We start from the raw sequence: 10,341 nt of genomic DNA on the forward strand, positions 1-10,341 counted from the left end.
ATAGGAGGTTAAGTTTGAATTTGATCATGAAGGAGGGAGTTTAGAATGAGTGAAACAGGAAATGCAGATATCTCAATGTTAAGGCTTTTACACTTCTTGAGGATGACACAGTGTCTGCTGGTAGGTGTGATCATGAATATCTAGTACCTATTTGAGTAAATTTGATTATGATTATGTACAATGATAGTTATAACTGGTTGACCCTAAAATTACTTTAGATATTTGAGTTTGTCCTTGCACACATTCTGAGAAATATCAGTCTGATAGAGGCTGCAGTGAGAATCTAACTGTAAACTGCTGAGTAAATGAAGAATTGTATTCAGTCAGTAACTAAAATATTTCAATATAATTATTGAAGTGAAAAAATGTACAGGTATTGTAAAAAAGTTTAATTCTAAATACACACTCAATCATGGTGGTCGTGTTTTAGTGTAATACACAAAATTCATGTTATTTTTCTATACTTGTTAATGATATATGTTAATGACCTGTCATTATGTTTTCTTACAGTTCAAAAAGCAAAATTTTTAGCTTTAACATTGTAAATCATAATCTGAATGTTTTTCTTTGTTAACATGGTAAATATATAGGTTTTTAGGTCACATAGTATTATATAATAATAAGGACATTCCAGGCGTAATTCTATTCCAGGCGTCATTTTAGTTTCCAGGCGTAATTTTTTTACGGGCGTCATTTATTTTTCCGGGCGTAGCTCATTTGCATTTTTCGCCTCAAATTCCTGCCCATTTACGCTTGGTTTCCGCCTAAGTTACGCCCGGAACCTGTGTATCACCATATATGTAGAGAGACAAATTGACGCCTCTCCAAGTACGCCTCAATTCCCCCTATATTCCAGGCGGAACATTTCGTACAGGCCCTGGTTAAAGTTTACAACAGACAGTCAAACAGACAGACAGAGAGGACAAAAACAATCTATTGATCCGGGTGCATAAATATAATAATTTAAAGTAAAGAAGGCCATAATTGGAACAGCATATTATAATGATTGTGCATGTCTGACTGGCAGGTCATCAAGTAACACACTGGTAGATAAACAGTGCAACCCATTATCTCAGGCCATGGATCGGGGTCCGCTTATACAGCTGTAGCTCTCTTCTACCCGTGGTTGCTAATGCATAAGTTCATAAACTGTGATTGGGTATTGAAAGGTCATGTCAAATTTCATTTTCTGAGTATGCTATACTTGCATTGGTCAATAATTTAATGAGCTACGAAATATTCTCTACTCATATAACCATGGCCAGAATGGGACAGAATCGTACATTTTGGCTGTGGTTTGCAACGCTGAATGAGATGCAGAATCTCTGGTTATACTTCAAAATTAGAACAACTCATTTCCAAGTCCCACGGTGAGATTCGAACTTGTGATAACTCGACAAGGCACTATTGTGTTTTTTCCAATCCCCTTTAGAACTGTCATTGCTTACAATGTAGAGGAAAGAAAATTGATGTAAAGGTCAAGGTCACTTTAAGATTTACACTTTGGTTTTCCAACCAATATCTATGAAAAAATCCTCAAATGACCTTTAGTAATCTCATGGGGTCAAGAGGCTGCAATTTAATACATGTACTGTAAACCAACTTTAATTTGTGATGGCCTTATTTCGCGATTTATCAGGGGGTTAACTAGTTGCTACTAGTAATTTTCATGATCAAGCCTTTTTGAATCTGATGTTAATAAACACAGAGACTTTAAGTACCAGTTTGCGGTGAGAAATATTCCCGATGAGGAACCTCGCGAAAATTTCTCACACGAAAAGAAAAGTTGGTTTACTGTAAGTATCAAGTTTTCATTCAGTGACTCACAGTCCATTTCTTTAGCAACAGATCCTTAGCTCTACAGTGATGGACGAGTAATAAACTGCATGTATGTAAGTATAACATGTCAAATTGAAATTATTTAAATATTGCTTTTGATGTCTAATTTAAAGAAAAAGCCAAGCAAAATTATCTTTGTCAATTGTAGGGCAAATTACAGGTATACTGACAATTTCTTTTGATAATTATATTTCTTTTTAATTTCTTTTTCAACTTTCATGATGGACTGTTTCAACTGTAAAGTGTCAACTTGGATCCAAATGGTATTTTTAGGTAGGTGTATGTAAATTATTCCCAAATTTTCTCTCTTAAAAGCCACATGATTGAGGCATATTCTTTTCTTCTCTGATCTCAAGTTTATGTCCAAGCATTATTTATCATTTTATGATCTTAGGAGTAATCTCCCCTGTTCAAAATTTGAACTATGGTGGAGATACATCTGCAAGACCATCAGCAGAGAGTTTGAACACCTGTATACCAATATTTCTACCAATCACCTCTGTAACCTTTGCTGTGTTCATCAGACAGGTAAAAAAAATTTTGAAATCATTTTAATAAACATGTACTGTAAAATCAAATATTTTTGTGGGGTCAAATTTTTGTGGTTTTAGTAAAAACTCTTGGTTCGTTGGGATTTGAATTTGTGAATAAAGAATTGTTGAGTAGTCATGCATGTAACATTTTACATTTCGTGGTGGACATGAATTCATGGGTCTCTTTATACCTCAAAAATGATGAAAATTAAACCCCCAAGAAAATTTGTGACTTCATAGTAGTAAGAAAAGAAGAAGATATTTAGACTTCCTGTTTTAAGAAAATGTCATATTTTACTTCCACAATGATATATTGTATAAATCATCCCCATGGGGGCAATTGAAAAAACGTATTGCCATTTAAATTAGCTAGCAATTAATACCTGTTATCTAATGTGTATTAGATTAAAATTTCATAGAGTCATGTAAATTGCCTATATAGCATCTATGCCCCACTATTTACAATTAACAACTTAACTTTTTATGCATTAAATTATCATGTACAAACATAATGATCGTTTCTTTTATAATTTTGTTGTTGTTTTAGATGAAGATATCTATTATGCCCTTCACAACGAAGGCTCCAACAGATTCACAATGAGAAAGCTCTATGTACCCAATATTCAGTAAGTGCATGTGCAACTTTATGTCTTCTTCTTTTAAATTTTCTAATACAATGTATATGTAGTGCAGTTATTTTTGGATTTGATTATTAATTTGCCTTATTCACTGATTCAGACTTTCGGAATAAGTCTTCCATTAACTTGATAATTTGGTCCTTCACAAACTATTTCAGACCTCTAACTGCCGGGATATCCAATAGAATCCCCGCTGCTACACAAGGACCAATAGACTACAGAGTGGTACACAGCAGTGAAGTTTACCTGCTCATCTGCTGTTTTTGGAGTGTACATGAAAACTTGCTTGTAGAGATTTTTACACTCCTAGGTTGTGACCAGCCTGCAGACTTTCCACTTTCCATTTGTGGTAATTCTAGCTGGATAGTGCTTTAATCTGATTGGTTAAACATTCAAGTGATGGATGTGACATTTCATTGGTGATTCTAGCTGGAGAGTGTTTTAATCTGATTGGATAAACATTCAAGTGATGGATGTGACATAACAGTGGTGATTCTAGCTGGAGAGTGCTTTAATCTGATTGGATAAACATTCAAGTGATGGATGTGACATTTCATTGGTGATTCTAGCTGGACAGTGCTTTAATCTGATTGGATAAACATTCAAGTGATGGATGTGACATAACAGTGGTGATTCTAGCTGGACAGTGCTTTAATCTGATTGGATAAATATTCAAGTGATGGATGTGACATTTCATTGGTGATTCTAGCTGGACATTCCAGTCTGTAAGGATGATTATAGTCAGTATTGTACATATTTTACAGGTATGTGTTCTCTGATTAAATAGGCTTAAAGGATTCACAGCAAAGCAATGATTTAATGACTCCAAAGGAATTGACCTTGAGAGGTATAAAATTAATAAATGTCCATCACTGAAACTGCAATGAATTCCTGTGGATTCTGAATTATATGTTGGAGGACTGGAAGTTTGAACTGATGATTGCAGCTCCAGTACTTAAGAAAACCTTCAAAGAGACCAAATTGATTTTCAGGTATGAAGTGCATAAATGTGTTATTTTTATTAGCTCACCTGAGCCGAAGGCTCAAGTGCGCTTTTCTGATCAAAATTTGTCCGTTGTCTGTCGTTGTTGTCGTAGTCGTTGTCGTTGTTGTCATCGTAAACTTTTCACATTTTCATCTTCTTCTCAAAAACCACTGGGCCAATTTCAACCAAACTTGGCACAAAGTATCCTTGGGTGAAGGGGATTCAAGTTTTTTTCAAATGAAGGGCCATGCCCTCTTTCAAGGGGAGATAATTATGAATTAGAGAAAAATTAATGGCATTTTTTAAAAAATCTTCTTCTCACGAACCACTGGGCCAGGAAAGATGAAACTCATGTGGAATCATCCTCAGGTAGTGTAGATTAAAGTTTGTTCAAATCATGACCCCCGGGGGTAGGGTGGGGCCAAAATGGCCGATCAAAGTTTTACATGGGAATATATAGAAAAAATCTTTAAAATCTTCTCAAGAACCACTGGGCCAGGAAAGATGAAACTCATGTTGAATCATCCTCAGGTAGTTTAGATTAAAGTTTGTTCAAATCATGACCCCCGGGGGTAGGGTGGGGCCAAAATGGTCGATCAAAGTTTTACATAGGAGTATATAGGGAAAATCTTTAAAAATCTTCTTCTCAAGAACCAATGAGACAGGAAATATAAAAGTCATGTGAAATCATCCTCAAGTAGTGTAGATTCAAATTTGTTCAAATCATGATCCCTGGGGATAGGGTGGGGCGATAATGGCAGTTAAAAATTTTACATAGGAATATATAGTAAAAAAATTTTCAAAATCTTCTTCTCAAAAACCGCTGGGTCAGGAAAGATGAAAGTTATGTGGAATCATCCTCAGGTAGTGTAAATTCAAGTTTGTTCAAATCATGACCCTCTGGGGTAGGGTGGGGCCAAAATGGCCGATCAAAGATTTACAAGGGAATATATAGGAAAAATCTTTAAAAATTTTCTTCTCAAGAACCATTGAGACAGGAAGGATAAAACTCATGTGAAATCATCCTCTGGTAGTGTAGATTCAAATTTGTTCAAATTCTGATCCCATTCCCCAGGGCTAGGGTGGGGCCATAATGGCCGTTAAAAGTTTTATACAGGAATATATAGGTAAAAATCTTTAAAAACTTCTTCTCAAGAACCACTGGGCCAGGAAAGATGAAACTCATGTGGAATCATCGTCAGGTATTGTAGATTCATATTTGTTCAAATCATGCCCCCCGGGGGTAGGGTGGGGCCAAAATGGTCGATCAAAGTTTTTCATAAGAATATATAGGGAAATCTTTTAAAATCTCCTTTTCAAGTATTTCAAAACCATGATTAGTAATATTTATATGGAATCATCCTCAGGTAGTGTAGATTCTAGTTTGTTCAAATCATGGCCCCCTGGGGGGTTTAGAATTAAGCCCCCCCCTCTAACATCAGTAAATTTTTATTTCTGATCTGATATTTGCTTTTTCCTAGCCGGTGTGCTCAGGTGAGCACTGTGGCCCCTGGGCCTCTTGTTTAATTTTTTAAGCTATTAGTAAAATGCGTTGACAATCAAATCTTGACCATTGAGCAGTGAGTGTCATTTTTTTGCTTGATCACTTGATCAAAGTTTTGACACCTGTACCTGTACCCGTATTTCTACTAATTACCTCTTTAACCTTTGTTGTGTTCATCAGACAGGTAAAAAAAATCAAAATAATTTTGTAATTGTTTAAAAAACAAAATATTTACGTGTACAGGATATCCCCTGTATACAGAAAATGCCACATTTTACTCATACAATATTATTAATCATTTATTACATACCTTCCTTTTATACACAGTTGAATAGAATCATTGCATGCATACCATAGCAACAATTTATTCAAGAAAGTTTATAAGCTAAAAAATTGAAAAATATGTGTTAAATTCAAATTTCATATATTTAAATTAAATACACAGCATCATCCCCCTTACCTTCACAGTCTTCCAAATTGTTTTTTATGCCCCCCTTTGAAGAAGTGAGGGCATATATAATTTGCTTTGGTTCTGTCTGTCAGTATAAGTCTGTCGTCGGTCGGTTGGTCGGTCTGTCAGTCCACTATCAGTTTCCGTTCATTTTCTTCACAGAGGTTGCACATATTGAAATGAAATTTGGTATACAGATTTATCATAAGAATATTTAGGTCAAATTTGATTTTGGGTACGATCGGGCCATTTGGACAGAGTTATGCCCAATTGTAACTTATGACTTAGAAAGATTCCAATTATTTGGCCGAGAGGGGGCATAAATGTTTTACAAACATCTCTTATTGATTTTGGATCTGTTAATGATTTTTTACTGTAATTGTCTTTAGATATTTTATTGTACAGCTGATATCTTTTAGATCTATTATTTTCTTTGAGATTTATATTTGAATAGTTTTTATATATATATTTTATATATAGGTAATATTGCCTATTTGTTGTTGTTGTTTTAGATGATGGACCACTCTACTTTCTTTTACAACAGGTGCCCCTACAGATTCACAAAGTTCCAGTGTTGAGTTTCCATGACCCTCTATTCAGTAAGTGAACAACTTTATATATTTTACTTTTTAGATTTGATTTTAAATATGCCCTATTCACAGATGTAGAAATTTTTATGAACAAGAAATGGTTAATTCTATCGAGCTTACATGGTCCTAAAGTCAAATTTATACAGTATTTTGACAGACATTTGTCTTCTTCTGTAATGTTTAATTCAAAGTCATTCAAAAATACGAAAGGTTTCCACTTATTGCTTTCAGTCCATAACAGAAAAAAGAATAAAGTTGACATAACTTTCCGCATTGTCCTTGGAAGCTGCAGCTTACAATAGAGCCAACAGCTACAGACATAGCCCACGTCATCAGAGGTAAGTCTCCTGAGTAGTGTTGTAGCAATTATCATCGTCCATAGTCTGTCCTGTATTGAAGCTTTAGGTCCAAAGCAAATCTTCTCTGCATGGATTCTCTAATGGCTTTGGTTCTTCCCGGAAATGTGTTATACTGCTGAATGGAGCCTATAATAATAGCAGTCTGTTTTTTTTTTAGAGTCAAAGAAAGTCTTTAAGGTTTTCAATCACGTGTCCTTGTTTTTCAGATGCACAAGATGCAGCGGCACTGTCTCCATCACTAGTGAAATGGAAAATAACTAGTGGACATTGACGGTCATTTTGAGGCCTAATTCTCTTGATCTCCAACAGTAGTCTCTGGAGGAATCATGTTGCAGTGCAGTCTTGGTGTCCTGAGCAGGTAACTTTCTTTTCTTTGTTTCTCAGGTGTGCGCCTTTCTCCCACAAAACATTGACACAACATTTTTCCTCTGAGTTAAATTTTCAATTATGGTATAAGTCACTTGGGTGGAAGCTTGGAATGGAGTTTCCTAAATGGCACTGAAAGTGGCATTAATGTACCAATCATATCCTTACGCTCTGATGGGGGAGAGTATCAAGTAGCCCACAGGCATCTTTCTCTGCTCTGAGGGAGGTAACATAAGGTAAACATTTTTATGCCCTCCTAATTGAAGATACGGGGGTTTATAGTTTTTAGCTCACCTAAGCCGAAGGCTCAAGTGAGCTTTTCTGATCAAAATTTGTCCGTTGTCTGTCGTCGTTGGCGTTGTTGTTGTCGTCGTTGTCGTTAACTTTTCACATTTTCGACTTCTTCTCAAGAACCACTGGGCCAATTTCAACCAAACTTGGCATAAAGTATCCTTAGGTGAAGGGAATTCAAGTTTGTTCAAATGAAGGGCCACACCCTCTTCCAAGGGGAGATAATTATGAATAAGTGAAAAATTAATGGCATTTTAAAAAAATCTTCTTCTCAAGAACCACTGGGCCAAGAAAGATGAAACTCATGTGGAAGCATCCTCAGGTAGTGTAGATTCAAGTTTGTTCAAATCATGACCCCTAGGGGTAGGGTGGGGCCACAATGGCCGATCAAAGTTTTACATAGGAATATATAGGGAAAATCTTTAAAACTCTTTTTGTCAAGAACCACTGGTCCAGGAAAGATGAAACTCATGTGGAAGCATCCTCAGTAGTGTAGATTCAAGTTTGTTCAATTCATGACCCTCGAGGGTAGGGGGGGCCACAATGGCTGATCAAAGTTTTACATAGGAGTATATAGAGAAAATCTTTAAAACTCTTTTTGTCAAGAACCACTGGTCCAGGAAAGATGAAACTCATGTGGAAGCATCCTCAGGTAGTGTAGATTCAAGTTTATTCAAATCATGACCCCTGGGGGTAGGGTGGGGCCACAATGGCCGATCAAACTTTTACATAGGAGTATATAGGGAAAATCTTTAAAAATCTTCTTCTCAAGAACCACTGGTCCAGGAAAGATGAAACTCATGTGGAAGCATCCTCAAATAGTGTAGATTCCAGTTTGTTCAAATCATGACCCCTAGGGGTAGGGCGGAGCCACAATGGCTGATCAAAGTTTTACATAGGAATATATAGGGAAAATCTTTAAAAATCTTCATCTCAAAAACCACTGGTCCAGGAAAGATGAAACTCATGTGGAAGCATCCTCAGATAGTGTAGATTCAAATTTGTTCAAATCATGACCCCCAGGGGTAGGGTGGGGCCACAATGGCTTATCAAAGTTTTACATAGGAATATAAAGGAAAAATCTTTATAAAAATCTTCTCAAGTACTTCAAAGCAATGATTAGTGATAGTATAGGAAGAAAATGTTTTTAAAGAATCTTTTTATCAAGAACAGCTAAGTCATATGCTGTAATAATATGAAAGCATTCTTAAGTAGTATTAAATTCAAGTCCCCCCCCCCACCTTTAATAAACTTTTCAGTTCTGATCTGATTTGTGTTTTTTCCTACGATTTGCTCAGGTGAGCGATGTGGCCCCTGGGCCTCTTGTTGCTTTGTCCATCCGTCCGTCTGCCTAGCTGTCTGTTTGTCCACAAAAAATCTAACCTTGCCTATAAGTCTTTTGACTGTGTGGGACTATGGTTTTCATATTTCACAGGTGTATTCGTTGTGACAAGACCTTTTTTTTGCGTACAACCAGATTTGACCTTGACCTCAGAGTTTGACACACTTTTACACAAAAATACCAAACTTTTACTTTAGCTGTAACTTTTGAACAGTTGGTCCTAGGACTTTCATACTTTACATATGTATTCTTTGTGATAAGTCCTTCTGTTCAATACCAACAAATTTGATGTTTTAACCTTGACCTTGGAGTTTGACCTATTTTTTAAAAAAAAAATAACTTTTGACATAACTTTTGAGGGGTTATGGTTGGCTTTTATACTTAACAATTATGTAATCCTTGTGATGAGACTTTTCTTTAAAAACCAACAACTTTGACCTTGACCCTGGAGTTTGACCTACTTTTAAAAAACTTTAACCTTGGCCATAACTTTTTAAGAATTTGGGCTACAGTACGGCTTTCAAACTTAACATAATGTAATCCTTGTAACAAGTCCTTTCTTTAAAAACCCATGGCCAACAACTTCGACCTTGACCCTTTTAAAAGGTTTGACCAACCTTTTAAAAACAGGCTGTGCTAGGGCATTAATATTTCACATTGTATTTCTTTTTAGAAGGACTTACTTTGGGTACAAACATATTTGATTTTTATTTTATCTAGAAAGTTTTAACCTTCGCTATGTTGCCATACTAGGGCACAAGTGTTTCACAAACACATCATGTTGATTAAGTTCTTGCATGTTCTGCATTATTTTTTTCATTATAGTTTTGTTCATGTCTGTGATAATTTTCCCTACTTTGTTACAGGTCTGTTGCCTGTTTGCCAATGATGCTGTTTTAACATTAGCACCAATAAGCCATGCCTACCCTCTACTTGTGGTACCCAAGTGACCAACAGCCATGGTCACATTTAGCTGTGCAACGTACTCTGTGACCCCTACCAGATCTTCTCACCTCTTTGTATAGCTTTTCTCGGTGAATGGTATATTGACACTCCTTACATCTGATGGAAAAGATCCATGCCAGGTTTTTCTCCTGATGCTGATTCCAGTCCAGTAAATGGTCATTACAGTTTGGAAACTTTTGTATTAAGTTTTCTTTAAAAGAAATATTCCTCCACTTAGCAGTCCTTTCTTGGTGAAGGACTTGGTATAATTTTCATCTCACCTGAGCTTTTAGCCAATTTTAACCAAACTTATTACAAAGGATTCATGGGTAAATGGGAGTTTGAGTTATAAAAATGAAGGGCCAAGTTCCATTGCAAGGGGGAGATAACAGAGAAATGACAAAATAGGTGGGGTCATTAAAAAATCTTCTCCTCAAAAACCACTGGAAAAACTGAAACTTATGTGGAAGCATCCTGTGGTAGTGTAGATTCTAAATT

General features: G+C 36.0%; 1 long non-coding RNA gene across 1 annotated transcript; it reads left to right on the forward strand.

The window, feature by feature from the left end:
• The first annotated feature begins 1,916 nt into the window (after positions 1-1,916).
• On the forward strand, positions 1,917-10,013 carry LOC134275503 (uncharacterized). The gene is made up of 8 exons (XR_009993834.1): positions 1,917-2,112; positions 2,234-2,367; positions 2,920-2,998; positions 3,169-4,002; positions 6,463-6,549; positions 6,772-6,878; positions 7,106-7,257; positions 9,765-10,013. It is a non-coding gene; the product is annotated as an uncharacterized LOC134275503 (long non-coding RNA).
• The last annotated feature ends 328 nt before the right edge of the window (positions 10,014-10,341 follow it).

Source organism: Saccostrea cucullata, unplaced genomic scaffold (assembly GCF_032062105.1).
Source record: "Saccostrea cucullata isolate Sc308-1 unplaced genomic scaffold, CSIRO_AGI_Scuc_v1 ctg12609, whole genome shotgun sequence".
NCBI lineage: Eukaryota > Metazoa > Mollusca > Bivalvia > Ostreida > Ostreidae > Saccostrea > Saccostrea cuccullata.